This window comes from Oryctolagus cuniculus, chromosome 3, assembly GCF_051225735.1.
Source record: "Oryctolagus cuniculus isolate XC-2025 breed Fujian yellow rabbit chromosome 3, ASM5122573v1, whole genome shotgun sequence".
Classification (NCBI taxonomy): Eukaryota; Metazoa; Chordata; class Mammalia; order Lagomorpha; family Leporidae; genus Oryctolagus; species Oryctolagus cuniculus.
The window spans coordinates 109,361,581-109,386,348 of record NC_142869.1 but is presented as its reverse complement, the minus strand read 5'-3'; the positions used below and the strand labels follow the sequence as shown (position 1 = coordinate 109,386,348).

General features: G+C 50.7%; 1 protein-coding gene across 2 annotated transcripts in view; it reads left to right on the top strand.

The window, feature by feature from the left end:
• Positions 1-714: 714 nt before the first annotated feature.
• The window catches only part of MGAT5 (alpha-1,6-mannosylglycoprotein 6-beta-N-acetylglucosaminyltransferase), a 379,218-nt gene continuing 355,164 nt past the window's right edge, over positions 715-24,768 (top strand). For both annotated transcript variants that reach the window (XM_051849614.3, XM_051849612.3), the window contains exon 1: positions 715-1,108. The gene's annotated coding sequence lies outside the window, so the exon portion shown is untranslated. The remainder of the gene's footprint in view (positions 1,109-24,768) is intronic.

Genomic DNA, 24,768 nt, shown 5'->3' with positions numbered 1-24,768 from the left:
ACTTGGTTGGATTTAATATTTCATGTCTGTCAATGTTCTTTGTAGTGCCTTTAGGGCATGAGATGTGTTTTTATTTCTTTTTGAGCTTCAAACAATGTAAGCGTTCAGCTAGCAAGTCCAGAGGGTTCATGAAACCTGGAGTTGGGGGAGGGACAGAGAAAGACAAACGGGATTTATTCACTGGACGCCTACTATGTGCTACGTCTTGCTGAATACTTTAATACTTTTCATTTTCAAGAATCAGCATTTATTACACCCATACTTAGAAACTGAATTAACATGGGTAAATGGCTTGCTCAAGGTCACAAAAACCAAGTGGCAGGAACTCGCACGGTTTTATATAATCCGTACTACACAGGAGGTGCACTGAGCCTCGGGGCGTTGCTCGCACCCCTCGATGGCTGAGCCCACAGTCTCACTGGGCTTCCCTGGTGGGAAGCCTCGGGTCCCAGGAGGCTTGGACTGCGCCGCTCTGGAGGATGCATGGTCACAGCAGCACTTGCACTTCCCAGGACCTTGCTGGAATGCTGGGTTCGGCCGCGATCAGACTGTCTAGCTCGCTGGCGTCTCCCCTTGGGCTGCAGAATCGGGAGGCTGAAGGTACTCGGCGACAGGGTTGAGAGTTTGCAGACGGCCCCTGAGAAGCTGGCGCGCTCCGAATTGGCTGAACGCTCTGCCGGGGAGGGCGGGGAGTTTGCCCAACGTCCCTGGCCGGAATCCCTGCCTCCGAGAGCTGCGAGCTCAGAAGCCAGAGAAGTTGGAGAGGTCGAGTAGGGGAGGCTTGGGAGAAATTGCGGACAGAATCCCCCCAGCCCTAGTCCTCAGAGCCCCGGAGGAGCTACCGCGCGGCGCCCGGGCCGAGTGTGGACGCGCTGCGCGCGGCCCCGCCAGGGCTGGGAGTTTGCAGACCGTCCCTGCCGCGGCCCGCTCCGCGGCGGCCCTGCGGCTCCCGCGGCGGCGGCGGCGGCCCCGGGCGCGATCCAGCCCAGGTAGCCGCGCCGCAGGCTCGGGGCCCCGCGACCCCGCGCCCCGCCGCGCCTCCGGCCCCGCGGGCACGGCGGCCGGCGGGCGCTCGCGGCTGCTGCTGCTGCTGCCGCCCAGCGAGGAGGTAAGAGCTGCTGGATCGGGGCGATCGCGTCGGAGGCTCTCCATCCCGGCCGGGAGATGCACGCAGAGGGGACCGCGGGGGACGCGGGCGGGCGGACAGAGCCCGCACCCCGGGCTGCGCGGCCGGGAGCTTCCGCCCACCACCCCTCCGCCGTCTGCGTAGGTGCCCTGGCCGCGGCCGCCCTGAAGGACCCGGGAGTGCAGCCGAGGGTGCATCTTGGGGCTCCCACCTGCCTGGGGCAGCCCATCCCGAAGGGAGGCTGGAGTCCCCCCAGGCCCTATGACTAGGGCGCTTCTGGGCTTTTCAAGGGGGCTGTCCAGAGGCGGCTCCGGCTGAGCCAGCTGGATGCGAGCGGCCGGAGGTGGCAGGTGGGCTTTGGGGTCCTGGAGGAGCGGGTTGGGGTCACGTTGCTGGCGGCCCGGTCGGAGGAGGGGGTCCCCGGGACCTGCGTGCGCAAGGCGGGCTGGGCCCTGGGCCAGTGGGAAGAAGAAGAAAGGCTGGCTGCGGTGCCCCGGAGAGGAGAGATGCGGCGGGCGGGTGCTGCGGGCCGGGGAATCGCCGAGGTCCCGGGGCGCCCCCGGCCCCTCTGCGACTGCCCTCGGGATCGCTACCCCGCGGGCGCGTGAGACAAGGCTGCGGGAGCGCAGAGCCCACACCCGCGCACATACTCCGGGAGAGCATGCTCAGTGCGGCCTTTCAACTTCCTGCCGAGTCGCCAGCCGCCCCGGCCCCCGCCTGGCCCCGCTGCTCTCAAAGTTGGGGGTGGGGGTGCGCGGGTGACGGGCGCTGCGCCCGCTGGTCGCCGCTCGGCGCCTCCGGCCCCTGCCCTGCCTTTGCCTGGTCTGAGCGCTCTCCCCGCTGCCGCCCCCGCGGCTGGGCATGGGGGCGTGGATGTCATTCTGGGCTCCCCAGGGCCCGGTGGCCAGAGGCCTGGCGGCACTGCCATTGGCAGGGTGCCCCCGCTCGCGGTGCTCCCGCTGCGCGCACGGCCGCTGCTGGGCTAGTAGACTGGTGGAAGGGGGTGTGTGAGCCCGGGGACGTTGGCGCGCACACTCTGGCTGTCACACACAAAGCCCTGGTTTCCTAGCCACGGCGCGGAGAGGGAAGGGGTGGCGCTTGCCTTGTGCAGCGGCGTTTCGAGCGCCCACTGGGTGCTGGGTGTCCCGGGGCTGCGGGAATCATCAGGCGATGCGTATGGTTTCCGGAGATGCTGGAGTTGAGGTCCCGGGTCTGGAGCTATATGGCACTGCCCAGGGCGGTCCCCGCTGTCTGCCGCCCACTTCACCTGCTCTGGCCGCCCTGGTAGGGAAGGCTGGATGCCCCTGGGACCTTCAGGTCGAGGAGAGGCAAGCAGGTTTTTGTGGGGCCGATGAGGGATGGCAACATTGCACCTGTGCACACCCAGATCCAGGAGATGCGGAAGGGGAGCGGGTGCCTTGAACTGAACTGCCCCCGTTCATTGCCAAGATCTGAGCCGCTAGGTTGGGTTTACACTGAAAGACTCCCTGTGGTGGCCAATGACGCTGGGTCAGAAAAAAATTCTGATCTGAGATCATCACAGGACGCCCTTGAACTGGGCGCCGTCAGGGTTAGGGCAAAGCTTCCCTTCAGAGAGGCCTCATTTTCTCCAGTTTAAAACTTCATGCCCGTGCAGTCCACCGGAAGTGGAGAGACCCTGGAAATCCAGCGGGTCCTCTTAACTCAGCTTCAGGACTGGAACGAGAGGAGAGGACGTTATTGTGCTTGGTACCTGATGGTGGCCGAGCTGAGGACCTGGGCATAGGGTTTGGGCTTTTTCTTTCCCTTCCTCCTTTGTTCCAGCTGCCTTCCTTGCTTTGGGATGCCTGTGACTGGAGTCTCCAGGAGCAAGGAGTCTGCAGTCCCAGGCTGGAGCTCTCCAGGATTTGCCCCTAACCCCAGTGGCGCACACTCAGTGTTAGGCAAACTGCAATGCCAGGCGGGCTGGGGCCTCTACCAGGGGCATCTGTGTGCTGCAGCCGCTGTCACCAAGCAGCTCGTGGGCTTTCTGATCTTCAAAGCAGTGTGCTTTCAAGTGCTTTGTGCTTGGACCTGTGACTCCTGCAGTCGTTTAAATATAGCTGCACATCGCGTACATTTTTATAAAACGGCGTGTGCATATGCATGTGCATATGCAGTGTTCTTGGGTGGAATCTGGAAGCTGGAAGAGACCTCAGGAGATCATAGGAATTCATATTCTCTCTCTTCCCATTCAGTTTTCTCAGTTTAAAAATAACCAACCAGCCTTCTGCCCAGCTGGCCTCCAAAAGCATTGAAATGCCAGAGTCCCCCGTGACTGTGGCTACTCCCCTGAGCAGTGTGGCTGCTTAGTGTTCGTTCTGGATGCCACTCTGATATGTGACATGACTTTCCCTGATGCTCCCCAGGTCTTGGAATCTAAGTCAATGCAGAGCCAGGCAGGGCTCCTTTAGGCAGGGGATGAGTGGCGACCAGTGTCTGGAAAATTACAAAGGGTAGTCATGAGTAAGATCAGGGCTGCAGAGTTCACGCCCTCTGTCACGCTGTGGGCATTGCAGCCGATCCTTGCTCTGCTTTCCCACACCTCTCCAGAAGGTTCCAAGGGACTCATTTGCCTCCCTCGTCCTTATGCATGCCTGCCTCCTTGCTGTAGGTAGGGTGGAGGCTGGGGGTGGCATCCTGTTTCAGTGCTGTTGGGACAGCTCCCAGGGAACCCTATGCTGGGCTTTGTCTGTGGGGTGCGCTATGGGGAATGTGAACATTTGGGGAAGGCTCCTGGTGTCAGGTGAACAGCTGGTGGCTAGTTTTGACTGGTGATCCAGACTTGAAGTTCTTTAAAAATGGAGGAGATACTTTTATATTTGACGGGGGTGGTGTTTGCTGTGTGTGTGACGGTTGAGAAGTTTGGGTGAGAAATAAATAAGCATTTGGAACTTGTCAGTGCAGGTTTTACCAGACTGCCTTTAAAGTTAATAGTTGCTTTGAAGTATAGAGCCTCGTTCTTAATTGCCAGAAGATGGCTCTACTTTAAATAAATTTCTGTTTGAAATTGAGTAAGTGTCTCCCCCAACCCATAAAGCTACCCAGAGTTTCTAATCCAAGTCCCGTCTCTGAACAAGCTTTGTATACCGTGTCGATATCAACAGCTGAAGTGTGGCATGACTGCAACCCTGGCTGCAGCGTGCTTATGAGCGCTCATTCAATGTCTGCCTTTGCACCATGCCCTGGCTGGAGCTGGGGACAGAGATATCCCTCTTTTAAATTTCCTTCTCACTTTTAATTCAGCTGACCTTCTCTTTCGGTGTGTTAATGCAAACTAATAGCTCTTGGAAAGCTGACAGAGTGGCTCCCAGGAGCCTTAGTACCACAACCATGTTCTCAGTGCGGGAGTTGTGACTTGAGCTGTGTGTTTGCCCATCTGGGCTGTGTTCATCTTTATTTTTTTACTCCACAGTTAAATGCATCCTTCTTTGATTTCATGAATGGCCTGGAAGATTCTGTGTGTGTGTGTGTGTGTGTGTGTGTGTGTAAGGGAGGGGTTCAAAGAGTCCCTTTACTTCTTCCAAATCCCACAGCTCTGTGGTCTGAACACAGAACCTTCTGGAAGGAGACTAGGGCTTTCCTCTTGGGCTGTTTGTCCAGTCTCAGAAATCTGGACAAGCAGGGGTATTAGTTGTGGTGACAGGGTTTGGTGGGGACAGCTGTCCTTGTCACCCTCACTGCCAGGTCTGTGCTAATGCCGGCTGGACGTTGGCCCCTAGGGGTGCTAAGGAGTCTTTCTGTAAGCAGCTACCTGTGAACGCCAGTGAGGTATGCTGCAACGTGCTTTGTTACTAGTGGAGGTTAAGTACTGGTTGCCAGTAGATTTGCCTTTAACTTGCCAGCCCTTCCAGGTGGCCCTAGGGTGAGAACAAGCTTGTTTATGGGCATCCCTCTGCGATTTCTGCGGCTGGCCCTTGAAGGAGCCAGGCCGCCCACCCGCTGCTGTGAGAACTGCCCAGTGGTACGGTTCTGGGCACAGACTGCTTGTAAGTCCTGTTGCTGGTCAAAACCTTTTCTTCCCATATCCCATCCACAAATTCCAACTCTGCTTGTTTGGGGGGGGGGGGTTCCTTGGTGTCTCGGACCCTCCAGGGGAGTGTGCCAGGCTGGTGCTCATCAGAGCGTGTATGTCTTGGGGGAAACACTGAGAACATCAACGTACAGAGAATGAAAAACTTCCTCTATCCTTGACACGATGCCACATGTTTCTGTGTCATCTCATTTCATCCCTACTGAAACACTGAACCAGATACTGTTCTCAGTTTATACACAGGGAGACTGTAACACGAGGTCATGAAATCTGGCCAAGGTCACGAACAGCTAGCAGGTGGTAGGGTGAGGGTTTGAATTTAGGTGGTTTGAATCCAGTGCCCACGTTAGCATGTCCTGTGCTAGCCAGCACCTTCTTTCCAAGCCGGCAGTTGGGAGATGCCCTCCAGGTCCCTTGTCTATGTAAGTAAGGTCATGGAGCTACTGAGAGGGAAAAGGACTTGCTCTTGGTCTCACCAGCAGGTGGCAATGACAAATCAGGGCCTTAATTCCCACCCCTGATGCCATCGGAGCAATCCATCAACAACTGATAGCAGATATGCGTCTACTTTACAGAGATGGTCTCAGAAGGAGATGTGCAGTGATTTGGCGTCTGTACCCCTTGGCGCCCTCAGTGGGCTCACCCCCAGCTGCACCATGGAATGAGCTGGGCAGGGGGCTTGGTGTGGCCAACTTCTGTCCCCATCCTAGGATCAGTGAACCTAAGCCACTTATGTCCATTTAAGTGAGGTGTTTCGTCCTCACGTCACCCTTCAAGTTTAACATGTTAAGGTTGTAGTCTGGGCTGGATCTGACATTTCATTCTTATGAATTCTGTGGGTCTTAGGGTGCGTGGCCCCACTCAGCATAGATTTCCGTTCTGTAGGAGTGCAGGGTGGGTCAGGGGGACTTGACAGGAGTCTCAGGGCTGTCCCTTAGCAGTCAATAAAGGGCGCCTCTGTGGACCTTCCCAAAGGGTCTGTGCAGTCCTAGAAAGACAGCTGACCCCTGAGATCGCCAGACTCCCTCGACTGTTCCTGCTGGGCATTCCAGCGAGCCCTATTTCTGCTCCTTTTATTCCGTTATATGCCCAGGATTGCAAGAGGCACCCCAGTGCTCTCTCCTACACCTCATCCTGGGGTTTTCTGGTTAATAAATTCTCTAGCTGCTCCAGGAGTTTAAAGTATAGACTTTGTTAGGGCTCATGCAGAAGACAAGTTCATTTATAGAGGAAAAAAGCAAATAAAGGACACAGTAATTCAGGCTGTAGGACCATGCTGGGTTTCAGTTCTTAGGCTGGGAAAGAATGGAGGCGCTGACTGAGCTCCAAAGATCTATTCCGTCCTACTGTTGGATCTTGTATCTGTTGGAAAAGGCGTGTAGAATAAAGAAATAAAATAAAGTTTGTTCAGTGAATTAAAAAAAAAAAAAGGTTGAGGAAACATCCCAGTTGTTTTTGGCCTTGTCAATAAACCCTTTGTAGCAGGTAACTAAAATGCGGCCTAGGAACCGGCCCATTAGTCTCACTCTTTGGGGATGTCTCACTTGGTGTGTTTAGAAGGGAAAAGCCTGGGTTTCTTTAACTTTCAGTCTCTAAATAACCCGCTTTCCTGATGTGAGCCTGTTTTTTTCCCCCTCCTGGGAAATTGAGATTCGAAGGGTAGAAGGTGACCAGGCTCACCTGGCTCTGTGGTTACCTGGCTCAGCACCCTGGGGAGCTCAGCGAGGTGTTTACACTGCTCCGTGCCAGGCCCCATTCTGTTTACTACGAGGCTTCTCTCTCCAGTTCTGCTTCCTGATGGAGCCCCTACGTTGCAAAAATAGGGGAGTTTGCTATCAATCTCCTCGCAGCTGCCTTTTTTTTTTTTTTTGAAAGCCATCTGTTATTTTCAACTCCGATTTTTTTTAATTTACTAGTGTTCATGCCGATGAATTTTCTAAATGACCAATTCTTTTCTCATATACATCTTGCTAGCGATGCCGCCGCCTCGTGCTAAGTGTGATGCCTCTGTTTTCCTGTGCCACCTTTCTTAGGATTTGTTTCATGGACTTCCTTCATCACCTCTGCTGTGATTCTGTAGAGCAACCCCAGGTGGGGCTGTGATGCCCTCCGTCCCCCACCCCTCCCCCTCTCCCCCAGGAACCTTTTTCCCAGGGTGTCCCCAGCCCTGAGTAAGATCTTTGCAAACACAGCCTCTGGCGCCAGTGTCTACCTGGGTTGCCTCCTCTCTCTAACAGAGTTCTAGCTGCCATTAACCAAGAGTGGCACATTCTCCCCCTCTGCCTCTGTTTGATTTCAAACTGTAAATCGAGTGTCCCTTAACCCAAAATACATGCACCCAGAAGTGTTGTAGGCATGGAAATTTAGGGAAATATTTGCAGTGAGCATCTTGGGGGATAGGACCCAATTCTAAACACAGAATTCACTTCTCTTATTGGATGCCTTAAACATAGAGCCTCATGGTAATTCTATAATATCTTTAGGGTACCTGTATTCAGGTGTGGCATCTTCCACTTACCATGTCGGTGCTCCAACACATGTCAGATTTTAGGGTGTTTCGGACTTAGGTTAGGGGTGTTCACCTTGTATTAGGTTTGCCTGACTAAAGATGAGATTGTCACATGAGCACTCTTCCCTGGGTGTGATGTCATATGTACACATGTAACTCTCTTGGGCAAATGAGATTAACCTTCTTCTACAGGGTCACTATTCCCTGTTTCCTTATTTGCATTTCTCGTGCCCAGAGAGCACCAGCTAGGGGAATTGTTTTCCCCTTAGTTTGTTCTAAAAACAAACAAACAAAAAAAACCAAACTCTGGCCCCCAAAAATGCTCAGCAAGGAATATGGAGCTGTCCAGCAGGCAGAGAGTGCAAGCTGCCTGCCTGGCACAGAGCCCAGCACACTGTAGTCATGAGACTAGCTGGGCAGGGTGGACAGTGAGTGACCTTGGACTCCAGCTGGTGAGGCCGCTCTGCAGCTGGCTGGCTGTCTTCACATGGGCTACCTCTGTGCTCTGGGATTCCAGTTTCTCCTCTGACAACCCATCACTTAGCTTCTCCTACACTTGGGGATTCTGCTGGTGTTGATGCTCCACTGGGCTCAGCACACCCATTCTCTCCAGCTTTGTTCATTGACCCTTAAGAATATTCTTAGATGTGTTCCTCACTTTGAGGTCCTATTTGGTCACTGTGCTTTATTAGAATTCTCTTTTTGAAAACCAACTGGTAGGCTTAGGTAGATATATTTGCCCTCATGGGTCCATGAAGTTCAACACACTGGGATTCAGTGTGTCCACACACTACCATGCTTGTTACTTTATTGTCATCTAAAAAAAAAAGTAGGAATGATCAGAATTGTAGCGGATGAGGAGCAGCCATCAGTTAAATGAAGTCTCCTGAGAAAGCTCTGGGGGAAGGATTTTGTTAATGTGGCTTCCCGTGGTACTTGTGTGCCTGGGCTATATGTAGGGGGATTCTTGAAGATACTATGGATGATTTTATTGTCCTTTTCCATAAGCTGCAATAAAGTGTAGTTCCCATCATAGTAAGTTGCTTTGTCTACCTTTCTGCCTTTTGTCTAACTGCCCTTCTGACCAGCTGCCCATTGGGATGCCATGCCTTCCCCGTATTCTCCAAGGGCCAGAGTTACTTCATCACAGTACAGTGGCTTCAAGAGACACTTTTCTGTTTCTCTGCTACCAGCCTTGAGCGGGAGTTGTACAATGTGACATCACCCTTCTATTTCTGTTGTAGCAAATAACCCCCAAGGAGTAGCTTAGGCTATACACATTTTGGTTTTTGATTCTGTGGGTGGTGAGTGGCTCACATGGGTCTCCTTGGCTAAGGTCGGGGGAAGCTCTAGGGGAGAGTCTGTTTCTTCTTTTCCAGCCCTTGGAGCAGGGGTGGGGAGCATTCTGCCTGCGGGCTGTATAAGACCTGTGGAATCACAGGTGTGGCCCTGCCAAGGCAACCACAGGCCCAGAATTCAGTGAATCCACAGCAGAATTATTTTTAAGTTGATGATTCTGTATGGCCTGTGAATGATGTTATAAACAGCCAAATGGCCCGTGGCAGAAAAGAACGAGAAAGGTCCTCCACACCTGGGGGCTGCCCACCTACCTGGGCTGATGCCGCCTGCTTTAGTACCAACCACATCAAGCTGAGGCCTTGTCCCGCTGCTGTCACACGGATTCTCCTCCTTCAGCAGGGGAAGTGTTCTGTGCTCCAGGGCTCCATGGGATTAGATTAGACCAACTGGGATAATCCAAGATAATCCCTCAGCTCAAGGTCCTTAATTTAATCACACCTGCCCTGTTTGGTGGCATATTCATAGCTTCCAGGAATTAGGATGTGAACATCTTTCCAGGCCATTTTTCTGCCTCGTACATCTTCAAAATTCTGTGTAAGGAATTTTTTTTATTCTTTATGCAAAGGAGCTGGTCTATTTTTGCAGAGGAGTTTTACTGTTACAGGAAATTTACCTGTTTGCTTGTTCCTCCCCTATTTGGCAGCTGCTTGCAGAACGCATTCATATCTAAATAAAGCTTGCATTCTCCTAAGTCCACACCTTGAGCTGAGGGCTTACATATGTCCCAGCGTATGTCCTTGTCAACAGTGAGATTATTACAGTTAGGAAACCGAGGAGTGAAAGAAACTTGCCCACAGTCACAGAGCCAGAAGTGACAGAGCCTGCGTAGGGATGGAAGCTTGCATTCCTAAAAGCCTGTATCGTTTTCACTCCATGTTTCTGCCCTAATGGAAAAACAGAATGAGCAATGGTAATGGAAAAACTTAAAATAATGCAAAATCTCTCTGCTTCTGCCTAGGTGATGATGAATAGTAAATATCGCCCAGGGAAATTGTAGTAATGACTCCGATTAATGGCCTGCCCGCCTCCACACCCTTTGCTCTGGAACTTTGTTGTTTTTCTTGCTTTTTCCCACTATTCTGCCACCACTGGGGTTGAGCATGTGACTTGCTCTGGCCAGTGGGACGTTAGGAAGTTCCATGTATAGAGCTTTAAAAATCACCTGTTTGTTTCCCATTGTCATCTTCTTTTTTAAAAAGATTTACTTATTTATTTGAAAGGCAGAGTTAGAGAGAGAGAGAGAGAGAGAGAGAGAGAGAGATGGAAGGTGGAGAGAGAGAGAGACAGACAGACAGACAGAAGGTGGGGAGAGAGAGAGAATCTTCCATCTGCTGGTTCATTTCCCAAATGGCCGCAATGGCCGGAGCTGGGCCAGGCAAAAGCCAGGAGCCTGGAGCTTCTTCTAGGTCTCCCACATGGATGCAGGGGCCTAACTACTTGGGCCATCCTCTGCTGCTTTCCCAGGTGCATTAGCAAGGAGATGAATTGGAAGTGGAGCAGCCAGGTCACGAACTGGCACCCATATGGGATGCCAGCATTGCAGATGGCAGCTTAACCAGCTGCACCTCAGGGCCAGTCCCTGTGCTTACTCTCAAACCCCTCTTGCCACCATGAGAGCATACCCAGGCTAGCCTAGTCCCCCCACAGCTGACCTATCAGCTACTGTCAGTCTCTGAGCATGTCTGGCCTAGGTCTCCAGAACTACTGTGTGACCCGCATAGTCCTGTTTTTTAAGGCACTGAGTCCTAGGCAGATAGGCTCTGAGCAGCTATTCCCGATGCAGCTCATGCAAGATATCTGGATACATGAGAGGTAATTTTAGTATCCTTGTGAAGATCATTTTGCGTTCTAACAGCTCATTCATGTTCCTTTTAGATGGTGCTTTCCATTCAAGATCTCACCTCTAACACCTGGCCCTTTCCCTCCTCGCTTAACAAACATCAAAGCCTTAAAATTCTTACTAGCTTCACCCAGCAGTAGACTTGTTTTCCACTCACCAACAGTTTATTATCCTCTACTGTGGTGGGATTTGACCCTGCTGGCCAAAGTAAGGGGTTGGGACAGATTATGTGCCTTGCAAAGCCAAAAGTATTTCCTGTCTGCTCCTTGAAGGAAAAGCTGTCCGGCCCTACACTGGGGTGACGTCACCATGCATCAGCTCTCCTGACACCTGTCTTGAAATTGCACTACCAAGCCTGGCAGCTGTGAAAACTGACCCTTCTCCAGTGTCAGGCTCAAACTTCATTTTCTGTTTACTTAGCTCAACAATAACATTTAGGTTGTTTGGGGTGGGCCTTTAGCCTAACCTTGGAGATGCCCTTTGAGATGCCTGTATCCCATATTGGAAGGCCTGGCTTCCAGTCCCAGCTCCACTCTGGATTCTAGGTTCCTGCTAATGCTCACTCTTGGAGGCAACAGAAGATGGCTCTAGTACTTGGGTCCCTGCCACCCACAGGAGAGCTCTGGATAGATCCGGCTCCAGCTTCAACGTGGCCCAGCCCCAGCTATTGTGGACATCTGGGAGTGAATCAGTGCATCAGAATTCACTCTCTGTCCATCTGTCTCTCAAATAAACGCAATGACAATAAATATTTAAAAAATCTTTTCCTATTTAATATCACGCTTGATTGGCTTCTGCAGGAAACTTTAAGCATTTCTAAAGTATTTCACTAGAGGTAGTGTTAAGCCCCCTTTTAATTTAGGTAAGGTTTTCTCATGAAACTAGCTGGGATTGAAATGGACACAAATTCCATGGAAGTGCTACTTATTTATTCATTAGACTCCTGCAGTGCCTTTTTATGTGATATAATGGAGTCCATTAGTGGAAGAGGTAGAGAAACTGCCATCTTGACTTTTTTAAGAACACCTTCCTGGCTGCGGGTCCCCATTACCACATTGCTGAATTCGGGTGGAATTATTTCTGAGCGGAATAACATTTAGAGACACTAAATCTTTTGCAGTTGAAAAGGTTTTTGAAAAAGATTTTTTTTTCCCACTCAGACTTAATTGGGCCTCCAAAGGCCAAATTTCTCCACTTCCTACATTTTCCAAGCCTGTCGGGAAAGGACACCCTTGTTATTTATGTTGAGTGACTCGCAGGATTGATGGGAAAGAGTTGAGGCAGAAAAAGCTTCCAGTGGTGTGGATGCGTCTTCTTAGAATCTGAAAGGTCAAGTGAAGAACGGTCACTGGCCCATGTGGCAGTGAGGTGGAATCAAAATAAATGACCTTGAACTGCAGCGCAAAGAGCCTAGGTAAGAGCTGAGGGATGTCGCCCGAATAGGGTGCGGTCCCAGTGGGTTCCCTGAGCAGTTTTGATGTTGCCACTTGCTTAGTTCAGGTGATGGCGATCACTCTGGGTGGCTGGATGCCTGAAGTTCACAAGCGTTCTTTTCAATCCCGTTGGATGCAGAGGGCGTCTGCTAGCCACCTGCCGCCAGGGTTGGAGGCTCTAGGAACTCCAAGGCCCTTTCTGCACTCCTGTCTGCCACCTGCCTAGCTGCTTGCTTCTCCTGCTCCTTCGCCCCCTTTTCTTGTCCCAAGGTCAGAACTCTGGGTAAGGGTTAGCCACATAACACGGCTACTGTTTCTCTTGAAATGCCAGTTCCACTGGAAGTGTCCCCACAGTGCCCAGTTTGAGCTCAACCAGCAGCAGACAGGGGCTGGGCCCGGGGGGAGGACTGTAGTCCAGGTACAGGTCCTACAGTGCTTTTTGGGGATATGTCAGGAATGTATGTGGGCAGTTTTCATTGTCTGTGATGGAGGGGTGCATAGCATTTGTTGGGTAGGGTCCATGGATACTAAATCCAAAGTCATTCCACTGCCCTATGACTGGACAGTCACAGACAAATAGTGAACCTCGCTCTAACTTACATATAAGCAACTTACTCTTGCAAATTTAATTTAAACCAATTTATTTGAGATAGACAGAGCATGCGCTCTCTTTCATCAGCTCACTGTTCTGGTGCTCTCGGTGTCCTGGCCGAACCTGGGAACTCAATCCAGGTCTCTTACATAAGTGGCAGGAACACAGCTATTGGAGCCATCACTGTGGCCTCCCAGGGTTTGCATTAATAGGAAGCTGAAGTCAAAAGCCAGAGCCAGGCGTTGAACCCAGGTTCTCTGATGGGGAATGTGGCTTCTTTAACTGCTAAGCTAATTGCTTACCCATGTGTATTTTAAATAAGTGTTAGTTTTTCCAGTCAATGGAAAAAGACCTTGCTTTGTTTTGCTGGGAAATTTACCATTTGGAAACATACCACTCAGAAACTCACACCACTCATCACATCACCATGCCAACTGTGCTATTGGAAGACAGTGTACATTTGTAGCTGACCCATTCAAAAAAATTCACATTAAAGTGCAAGCATCTAATGACTCCATTATGCCTTCTAGAGTGTCATTGTCCAATGAATTGCACATTGAAAAATGTTAGATTTGTCATAAGTTATTTTGCTTTTGTTCTCATTTATGTTCTTGGGGCACTCAGGGTACAGTTGGACATTGTGTTGATATTTCAGGTAGTAAAGGGATGTTGGAAGCTTACTACAAGCTGATGGCTTTGGGGCTGATAGAGCTTAGAACACGGCTCTGGGGGAATGCCTTGTGAACTGCAATCAGTCCTCTGTATCCATATGTTCTGCATCCTGAGCTCAGCCAACTTCAGACTGAAGATGTTCAGAGAAAAACTGTCTGTACTTAACTTGTACAGACTCGTTGTTTCTTGTCATTATTCCCTGAACAATACAGTATAACAAGTGTTACAAAGCGTTGACATTGAATTAGGTGTTACAAGTAATCTAGAGATGATTTAAGAATATGTGAGTGTGTGCGGTAAGTTCTGTGGAAATGCTTTTCCATTCTGTACGCAACTTGAGCAGCCTCAGATTTTGGGGGTCTTGCAGCCCATCTCCCAGGGATGCTAAGGGCTGACTGTGCTTTTCCCCAGCCTAAGGGTTTAGCTGAATTCATTCTTTTAACACTAAGCATTTTTTAGAAAGCTAACTGTGGCGCATCCACTGGGTACAGCAGAAAAAAGGAGTTGACATTTAGTCCCAGTCATTCTGCTTCTCTCCCATTCACACTCCTGGGTGGTGGACTCCCCGTAGTGCAGACCTCTCCTCCTCCCCATGTGGTTGATTGCTTTTCCTGGACCCAGGCTCCCCGTGAGTCTCCTTATCATTCTGAGAAAAACCATAGGAGTAAGCGGTTGTCTTAGCCCATTTTGAGTTGCTGTAGCAAAGTGCCTGTGCTGGGTAATGCATAAAGAAAAGAGGTTGTTTGGCTCATGATCTGTTGGCTGGAAGGCCTAACCAGCATGACACAAGTTTCTGGTGAGGGCCCCCTGGCTGCTTGCCAACACGGCAGATGGGATCACTTGGCAAGAGTGGATGGCATTGTGGGAGCACGTGAGAAAGGGTTCTTGTGATGAGAGAGGTAGCAAGAGAGAATGAGCTGAGAAAGTCACACTGGCTTTCTAACAACCTGTTCTTGTGAGAACTAATCCAGTCCCATAAGGCCTGGCTGACTCCTGCAAGCCAGGGTGGGTCTCCCTGGGACCGAATCATCCTCCACCATGGTCCACCTCTGAAAGGTCTCATCGCCTCAACATTAGCACCATGGAGAGCAAGCTCCCAGCTCTGTATCTGTGGGAGACAAACTAATCCAAACTATCACAGTGCAAAAGCAGCTTATCGTCAGTTCTGTAGAACTGTGGCTGCATGGGGACCTGTGAGCTTGTGAGGGCAAATACTACACCTTCATTTTCACCAATGTCTAGCCAAAACATAGCAATCCCTTCACTTCAGAATGTCAACGTCCAATTGCTATAGTATCAGCATTGCTTTTCACTTTGTCACCACTGGGTATCCAATATTTTCCTATCGTGTTATGATTGGCTAACAGTTGAAATATCACTTATCACTAGTTGCCTATTATACCGCTGCTAGAAAGTGATATTTAATACACTAATGAACAAGCGCATCTATTACTGTTTCACAATTGTAAAAATATGTTGCTAACAGAATTTAAATAAAATTGATTTCCTCTGCAAGCCTTGATATTTTTATTTTGTACATAAAAAAATCCTTCTGAGAAGGGGTCCTTGTGGCCCCCTGTTCAGCTCAGAGCTCTGTGGTACAGAAGCCGAGTGGCAGAATGGTAGAATGTTCTGGACACAGCCTGTCCTTCTCCCTCTTCCGCATCAGGTGTTGACCTCCCCGGCCCCTCCCAAGGCTCTCAGCCATGCGTGTGAGTGTATCTCTGGTTGGCTTATATTCTTCTTAGACATGAGAAAAGAACTGACCTCTGCCCATGCTTACTCTCCTGTCACACACAAGGAGGCAGTTTTTCAGAACATTCTTCTAGCAAGACTGTGTGAATCCATACCATGCACATGATGCACTGAAAGCCAAAATTGGGGATGGCACGTGGCACAGTGGTTAAGGCACCATTTGAGATGTCTGCCTTCCACACTGGGGAGCCTGGTTTCAAGCCCTGGCTCAGTCCCAGTTCCAGCTTCCTGCTAATGTGCATCCTGAGAGGTAGCCGGTGATGGCTCAAGTTATTTGGTCTCCATCACCCATGTTGGAGACCTGGATTGAGCCAAGCTCCTGGCTTTGACCTGGCTCAGCCCCAACTGTGGCAGGCTTTTGGGGAATGAACTAGAAGATAGAAGATTTCTCCATCTCTCTTTTTTTTTTCTTTCTGTGTATCTCTGCCTTTCAAATAAATACAATAAATAACAAAATAAATAAAGCCAAAAATGAGTGATTATCTGAATCCTAAAGCTAAATCTGACATCTGCTTTGGTTTTGAGAATAACCACAGACATTCTCCAGGAACATTCCCTCTGTACAGACAAGCCCCTGTTTTCCTTTGAATGGTTCAAGGTTATGTAATCACCAGCACCACTCTAACAGGTGCCTCATTGCCCAAGAAATGGGTTGCATAAATGTCTGCTGGGTGTTTGCCTGTTTCCCCAGACTTGTGGGGGAGGGGACATTCCACAGAGGTTAGGACCTGGGCTGGAGGTGGGCAGCCCCTCAGGGATGGGTTTCACCTTGGTTGCCAGCTCGCCACCTGGGGAGTCCAGCCTTGAGTGCTGTGCCACAGCTATAGCCGCGTTTCTGTGTCTGGAGACTTCTGTCTATAGGAAGTGCCTGCCCTGGGAGAACTTTCTGCACTGCCCCTTACTGTCTTCTGGGCACAAGGCCATTGCCGGCTCCCAGTGCATCTCTTTCCTCTTACAGCATCTGACTCTGGAGCGTGAAGACGCTGCTCCTCTGCTCGCTGCTTCCTTCGGCATCACAGTGGAGTCACTCTTCCTAGGTCTTCAACACCCACACTCAATAGTGGTGAGAAGCATACAGTTTTTTTGTTGTTGTTCTTTGTTTCAAAAAACATTATGCTGAAGGTCGCAATCCAAGTGTCTCATGTGTTTTCTCTTTATTTTCTGATGGGTGTGATGACTGATTCAACTGCTTGTTGAATCTGAGCTACAGGCCTATTAAATCATGTAATTTCTGCTCATGAGACCTAAAGAGAACTTATGTGTATTTAACAAGCTTATTAATAAAGTGACAATACCTCATCGTTGAAAAAAAAAAAAAAAGAATCCTGTTAACTTCCCGAGCTGCTGATTGGTGCTACATATTCGTGTACAAGAGTGTCATGGATTAGACCTATTTTTTTTAAAGATTTATTTTATTTATTTGAAACGCAAAGTGACAGAGAGGGAAGGAGATCTTCCATCTGCTGGTTTACTCCCTGGGTGAATGCAACATCTGTGGCTATGCAAGGCTGAATCCAGGAGCCCTGAACTCCATCTGGGTCTTCCACCTGGGTGGCAGGGGCCCAAGCACTTGGGGCATTTTCTGTTGCTTTCCCAGACACATTATCAGGGAGCTGAATAGAAGTGGAGCTGCTCGGACTTGAACTTGTGCTCTCATATGGGATTCTGGCACTGCACACAGTGGCTTTCCACACTGTGCCACAATACTGGCTGTTGGATCTAATTTTTTAAAGTGAGATATATAAGATTCCTTTATCTAGCAACTGTCTGTCTGTCATATCTCTAAGTCATCTTTTTTTTTTTTTTTTTTTCCTTTTGGCTTGAGAAAGCCAGAAGTTCACTCAATTCATTGGCTAAGGGATAGTCATTTCCTGAAGTTGGAAGGGTCCGTTGCTCCCCCTGAATTCTGACTGTGTTCACCTGGCCTGCCTCCTGCAGGTGTGGCTTGGGGTGGATTTTGATCTTAGTTCTACCTCTTTGGAAAAAGTAAATGATGTCCAGAAGATCGAGAATATAGGAGCTTAAATATCTGTGAGTGCTCATCTCCAGATCATATGGATGACAGCTGAATTGTGGGCACAGGTAGATCCTACTACCACTGTATGGGCCTTATCCTAATAAAGTGTGGAAAATGTAGGTGCTGCCTTCAATGTGATGGCCAAGAAGATGAGGCCCTCCCATTTGGACAAACACTTTCTCCCAGGTGGACCTCTGGAGCCTGGTAGCTGGGCGGTCCCAGACCACACCTTCTGTGGACTGTGAGTTCTCATTTTCATTGAGCAAGCGTGAAGCTGTCGTGTGGAGCAGTGACGTGTCTTGTCTGCAGTGACTCACATAATACGCAGGGTTACCTTAGGACTGATCATCCAGACCCAGACACGTGGGAGAGCGACAGGGGTAATGGCACAAGTGGGGGTGTGAGGTCCCCTGCTGCTCAGATGTGGGCCGGGAGTTTATTGCAGGGCTCTGATTCCAGAACCTGCCTGGTTTTTCGTGACAGGCTGTTGCATCGGGCTGCCGTGTCTCCAAATGAAGTAATGAGCCGTGTACATATTAAATAACCTTAAAAAACTTTTGAGAGGCAGAGAGATGAGTGAGAGGAGAGAGGGAGAGAGAGAGGAGAAAGAGATATATCCCTTTTGGGGGGTCACTTCCCAAATGTCCACAATGGCCCAAAGCTTCAGCTGGAAACCAGGAGTGAAACCCAGATCAGGCATGGAGGTGGCAGGAACACAATGACTTGAGCCGTCACCTTTGCCTCCCAGAGCCTTCATTCATTCGTGTAAGCTGGGGCCAGGAGCAAACACGCCTTGGTCCTCTGAGGTGGACTGCGGGCATTTTAACTGCTAGGCTAGAGGCCCACCCCTGAGTCACTTCCCAACAAGTGTCCTGCAGCAAAGAGGAGTCAAAGAGAAGTTGCTTTGAGGCTTTGTAAAAGTTCCCTTTGGCAAAAGCCACGATCCTCTTTCTTGGCAAGACAGAGAATGCGTTTTGCTAGGAAGGCAGGTGGTTTTCCAGTTTTTATTTTGAAGGATGCTATGTTTGAGCATTTATGGGAAAGACAAAGTAAGATTTGCAAGATTTCCTGTCCAGGGCAAACATCTTCCTAGCCAAAGGCTGTTAAGACACAGGGCTGCCCAGCAGTCCCCTGAGATCCCTGGTGGATTGATTCCTGGTCCCTCTTCTGCAGCTGTGGTTACCAAAATCCACAGAAGCTCAAGTCCCTTATGTATATGGGTGTAGTATTTGTCCATAACTACACACACCCTCGCATATGTTTTAAATCAGCTCTAGATAACTTATGATACCTAATCCAGTGTGGATGCCGGGTCAATAGTTATACCGTCTTGTAGGAAATAATAACAGGAAAAAAAAAGTATGTACGTGTTCAGCACACATTTTTTTTCTTGACTATTTTTGATCTTTGGTTGATTAAAGCCACAGATGTGGGACCTACAGTTTGGGGAAGATGACTAAGCAAATGTTCAGGAGCGAAAAATTTGTCATCACTCTGCCTGTGCCTGCTGCCATCAAGGCAAACATGTGTGCTGTAATCATTCCGATGAGATGTTAAGATACAGAATCCCAGGCTTTAGCCAGATTGCCCTCCCAGCATTGCCACCCTCTGGCTTGTGACACCGCTGCATGCCCCTGTGAGCCTCAGACAAGTGTGTGAACCCACCGGCCGGCCTAGGCTCAGACTCGAAGATGCCTGCAGTGCAAACTGCTTAGAAAGGGTACTGCAGCCCACCCACGGAATGTAGCAAAGAGCATCGCCTCGCACACCAGGGTTTATTTGTTCACAGTGTCATGTTCTTCTGCTCCCTTGTAAGCCAGCTGAGGTGTGAAAGCAGAAGTTTCATAACAGAGCCATTCTGGAAATGCCACAGCCTCTGAAAGTGTCCCGCTAAATTGCCATTTGTCATCAAGCCAGCGGCGCCAAAGCATGCCAGGCCTTCCAAAGGCCACTGCCCGAAACCCAGAGCAAGCAGGTGATGGGCGTGAGTGGTGCACCTGGCTGGACATTTGAGATCCGACGTTCACTTGAGAGCTGTGACTGGGCCTTCGTGCTATGCCCAGATTCATGGGGGATTATGAAGCTTGGCCTGTTCAGAAAAGATTGAATGGCGAAGCAGCCCAGATGCAGCTGTCCAGGGATGAAAGCCCTCCTCACTGTCCCAGTCACCAGTGGGACTGGCGAGGGACTGGGGGGCCAGGCTGGGAGATTGTTCTTGCCCGTGGGGTGTGTTTGAGCCAACCCCTGGAGGAGGCAGCCACCTCTGGTTGTAGTTGGGAAGGGCTGCCCCCCCCCCCCCCGGGGACATGAGCACCACTGGCTATGAGACAGGAGAGTGCAGGGAGGCATGAGAAGGGGAAGCGAGGGGGGAGGAGAGGTGGCCTGAGTGGCGAGGAGTCACAGACTGGGGGTGCAGGAACCTGTGCTGCTCTGGGCCACCCGCTACTGCTGGGGACGTGCAGGGCGCCAGCCGAGCAGTCAGGAGATCCGAGGCTGCTGCTTTCCGGGCCTCTCGCTTGCGTTGGGAGCCCCTTTCTCTTCTGCAGTCATGGGCGAGTGGTGTCACATGCTCTCCAGTGTGACTCCTGGCTCTGGGAGTCTTTGATGCTGAGCCAGTGCAGTATCCTTGTGAGGCCCACTGGTGTGGCTCAGCAAGCACTTCGTGAGGGCACTTGTGTCAGGCATGGGGCTCGCAGAGCGCTCGCTCCCACATCCAGGGAGTGGCCCTGGTGGGGACAGAGGTAAGAATGGCAAGTCTTCACACAGCCCCGATTGTGTGCCTGTCAGCATCGGCGTCCTTCCCCTCCGCTTTCATCTCTGAGCACTTGGGATCCTCCCAGCCCTGTGACATAGCTGCAACTCTTCTCGTCTTACTTCATTTTAAAAAAGGTTTTGTTTATTTTCACTTTATTTGAAAGGTGCAGGTGCAGGGACAGAGAGACACATAGAGAGATCTTCTGTCCACTGATTCACTCCTGGATACCCACAATAACTGGAGCTGGACTAGGGTGAAGCCAGGAGCCAGAAACTCCATCCAGGTCTCCCATGTGGGTAGCAGGGACCCAGGAATTTGAGCCATCACCCACTACATCCCAGAGTGTGCAATAGCAGGAAACTGGGTTGGAAGCAGAGGTGGCACTGGAACCTGGCACTCTAAATGCTTTGCGGTTGTCCCAGGGCTTCTTAACTGCTGTGTCGGATGGGCATTTTGACCACAGTGTGAAGGGTGGAGGGAACAGAATATCAGTATGGCAGAGGGATCATGGAATTGGAGTGGAGGAGATGGGGAGAGGTGGCCCACAGGTGTGAGGACTTTCTAAGTTGGAGCATGTGGACTTGCTGCTGTGCTGTGCTGTGCTGTTCTCAGGTAGTGATGAAGTGACCCTGAGCTAGCAGGGTAAGGACCAGCATAGGTGTGGGTTTAGGCCTTGCCGGCAATTAAAGCCAGGACAGTGGAGGGCTTTACCTTGAAGAGGTGTTAGCCTGGAAGAGCCAATCCTTGGGAAATTTTTCTTTTAAAGATTTGTTATTTCTTTGAAAGGCAGAGGGACAGAGAGAGAGGGAGAGACAGAGAAGCAGAAAGAGAGAGACACACACACACACAGAGAAACAGAGAGAGAGAGAGAGAGAGAGAGAATCTTCCATTAGCTTGTTTATTCCCCAAATGGCCGCATGGGCTGGGCTGGGCCAAAGCCAGGGACTCCAGCCAGGCCTCCCACATGGGTAGCAGGACCCTAAGTGCTTGGACCATCATCCACTATCTTCCCAGCCACATTGTCAGGAACCTGGATTGGAAGCCGAGCAACCAGGACTCGAATCGGCACTTCAGTATGGGATGCCCGGGTCCCAAGTGGTAGCTTCACCTGCTTTGCCACAGTGCCAGCCCCAGGAAATTCTTGCTTTTACAGGCTGAGCAGGAAGAAGTCCTGAATGTCTAGAGAGGCCTTGTCGTGCCCAAGCAGAACAGGGACATGGGTTTTATGGGACAGAGATGCCAGACCATGGTGGTGACATTACTGAGCCTCCAGCACGCCTGGTGCAAGTTGGTCCTTACACTCATTTTCTCTCCATTTCACGAATGAGGGAAGGGAGGCACGGAGAAGCTAAGTCTAATTACCCGAGGTCACATGCTTCATGTGACCAGAGGCCTAACAAGATTGAGCCATCTTGGTTTTCATTGCTCTGGTCAGACTGCTCTGTGAGGCTTTTCACATTCCACTCAAAGAAGCAGAGGCTGGGCGGTGGTGGCTGCAGGGTTTGGACGCGGGGAAGAATGGTCAAGAGAAGCGTGTGTGTTGTTCAGAGGACTAGAGAGTTGCTCAGAGTTAATGAAAGAGGGAACAGAGGCAGACTGTAAAGATTCAGGAAGGAGGGAGCCTCAGGGTGTCTAGGACTGATGGGAGACGACGATCAAAAGCACAGAGGAGAGGGGAGGCCTCCCTGGAGGAGGCTGTGAGGATTGAAGCAGACAGGGCAGAGCGTTCAGAATTGGTATCTGTGTGACCCCGCCGATGGGAAATGGCCTGGACAGATACATCCAGAGAGACAGGAAGCCAGGGGCTGGGTAGAGTGGGGAATGAGGAGGACTGCTCAAAGCATTTGAGGTTTCCTCTGGGGGTGACAGAAGTAGTTTGCAACCAGGTAGAGATACTGATTGCACCACAAAGTGAATGTACTATGTGTCCCTGAACAGTACACTTTTCACGGGATGTGCATTTTGCTTCAATTCAAAGACGCTGGAGAGGGCAGAAGGGGGCAGAAAGTGGTGATGGGGTCATAGCCCTGTCCCCGCCGGCTCCCTGTTGTGTGGCAGCGTTGTCGTTATCATCTTCCTGTTTACTAGATTGTAAATGTCGCCAGCTCCAGTCCTGTCTGGGTGATGTGGGGCCTGTGTGGAGCATCATGGGTGCTCGGGGGCTTGGTGAGGTCGGACTGGGTGAAGGCTGGCTGAGTGACGGATGCCGTAGTCTGTAGAGGGGAGTGGGGTGAGCGTGGTTGGCTGAGGATAAAGGGAGATGGAGCTGGCTGAGGACAAGAAAGAGCTCCAGTTACTGTGTTAAAAGACCAGGCAATGAAGTAACCTGGTAACGCTGTTTGTGTGGTTACTATGTATTCTATTTTTTTTTTTTCTTCCTGGAACTGTGCATTGCCTGAGTGCAAAAGAGAAGGTGGTAGTGAAATGAAGCCACCGGTTGTTATTACAAGGTGGGGATTGTGCTGGGTGATCAAAGTGGTAAGAGAAGGATGTGGGGGAGAAGATAGCAAATAAATGGCTCATGGGAGGGGGAACTGGGAGGGAGAGGCACTGGCCTGGGAGCATCTGGACAGAAGAAACGGAGAGGGCCATCAGCATTGGGAGTTGGGGCCTGGACGGCTGGCAGGGACAAGGTGCACCAGGAGTGTGGCTCATATGGGGTGAGGGTGAAGGTCGCTGGGCTCCAGGCAGCCACCATGTTGTGAGACCAGGGTCTTGAGTTCCCACATCTGTTGCTCAAGCCCACCTTTTGGGGTATGGGAAAAAAATTGGAAAACTTTATCTCGTACTTATTTTTTTTCCACCAAAAATTAAAGTCTTAGGTTTTACTAATATTTAATGTTGGCAGTAGTACATGTTTTCTCATTTTGAAATAAATGAGCATATGTTAGGGGTGTATTCTTATTTCTGACTGATGAGATGTTGACTGAAATAGTTTGCAAAGGCTGCTGGCTTGGGAGATTGGATGGGTGGGTCCTGGATGACAACTTTGGTGATGCCACATGGGGGACCAGGTCAGAGGGTGGTTCCTTGAGAAAGGGCCCTGGCTTTCGGCACCAGTCCCTTCTAGAGAGGGCACACCTTGTTGTGCCTGGCTCTTTTTTTTTTTTTAAGATTTATTTATTTATTTGAAAGTCAGGGTTACAGAGAGAGAGAAGGGGATGCAGAGAGAGAGAGAGAGAGAGAGAGAGAGAGAGAGGTCTTTTATCCGCTGGTTCACTCCCCAATTGGCTGCAATGGCCGGAGGTGCACTGATCTGAAGCCAGGAGCCAGGAGGTCATCTCATGCGGGTGCAGGGGCATTCCTCGACCCCACCTTGTTTTGTTTTTGGAAAATTGAGCTACTTGCTTTTATTTATTTATTTATTTATTGACAGGCAGAGTGGACAGTGAGAGAGAGAGACAGAGAGAAAGGTCTTGCTTTGCCGTTGGTTCACCCTCCAATGGCCACCGCGGCTGGTGTGCTGTGGCCGGCGCACCGCGCTGATCCGATGGCAGGAGCCAGGTACTTCTCCTGGTCTCCCATGGGGTGCAGGGCCCAAGTACTTGGGCCATCCTCCACTGCACTCCCCGGCCACAGCAGAGAGCTGGCCTGGAAGAGGGGCAACCAGGACAGGATCCGGCGCCCCGACCGGGACTAGAACCTGGTATGCCGGCGCCGCAAGGTGGAGGATTAGCCTAGTGAGCTGCGGCGCCGGCCTTTTTTTTTTTTTTTTTTTATTTTAACCTGATCGGCTGATTTCTTGGATGTGCATTGATGTTTCCACCTTTTCTCCCAAGAGACTGTAACTTGGGCAAAGCATGTTTTAGACACTGGGGATGCCATGCTTCTGAGATTTGAAATTTGGCCTGAAGCATAATGAACAAGGTCTGAGCCATGAAGGGCAGGGCAAGGAGCCGGGCCCTGAGCTGCCTACCCTCTGACTTGGTGGGAACTTCGCAGGAGCTCCTGAGGCCTGTGAAAGTCCCTTAGGCTGCAAGGCCTCCCTGGTGCTGGTTCTTTCTCCTCTTCACACTCCCCGGCCCTCCCACTGCTTCCTCTTGTGCCCCACCAGCCTGCAAAGGCTGCTGGGAAAGACCCTGGGAAAAAAAAGGGTCTTTGGCTAGACTTCCTGTTGGATGGTTTACAGAGTCAACCTGCCCTTTGTCCAGTGTTCTCTCTTCCCTCACTTCCTTTCCTCAATCTTCCTTCTACTTTAAGGAGCCTTGGGGGCATTCTTCGTTAGGTTAGAAATGGTTCAACGGTGTATTTTCATCCAAGCTTAGCTAGCCTCATTATGGCCTGCTGTGCTATCCGGCTCCGTCACACAGGAGGTTAGCTGCTAAGCTTGCTGCACAGTCTTGCATGTTTTGTTGTTGTTGTTGTGTTGCCAATGCCCCCAGCTCTGTCTAGAAAGTAAGGACAGGGTCTCTGTTTGCAGCAGACCCCACATCAGTCAGAAGCAAGCCCCCCTCTCCCTTCTCCTGTCTACCCAGCACCAGGTCTGGATGCCCACTCCTCTCTCATTACCCCCCTGGACCTTAGGCACCATATCAGGCTAGAGGGCACTTCCCAGCATTCTCAGCTGATGGGAACAGAGGAAGGGGCCTTTGCATGGCAGGGGAAAACAGGACTGAAGGTCTGGACGTTCTGGCTGCTTCCACCAGCTGGTCACTGCTC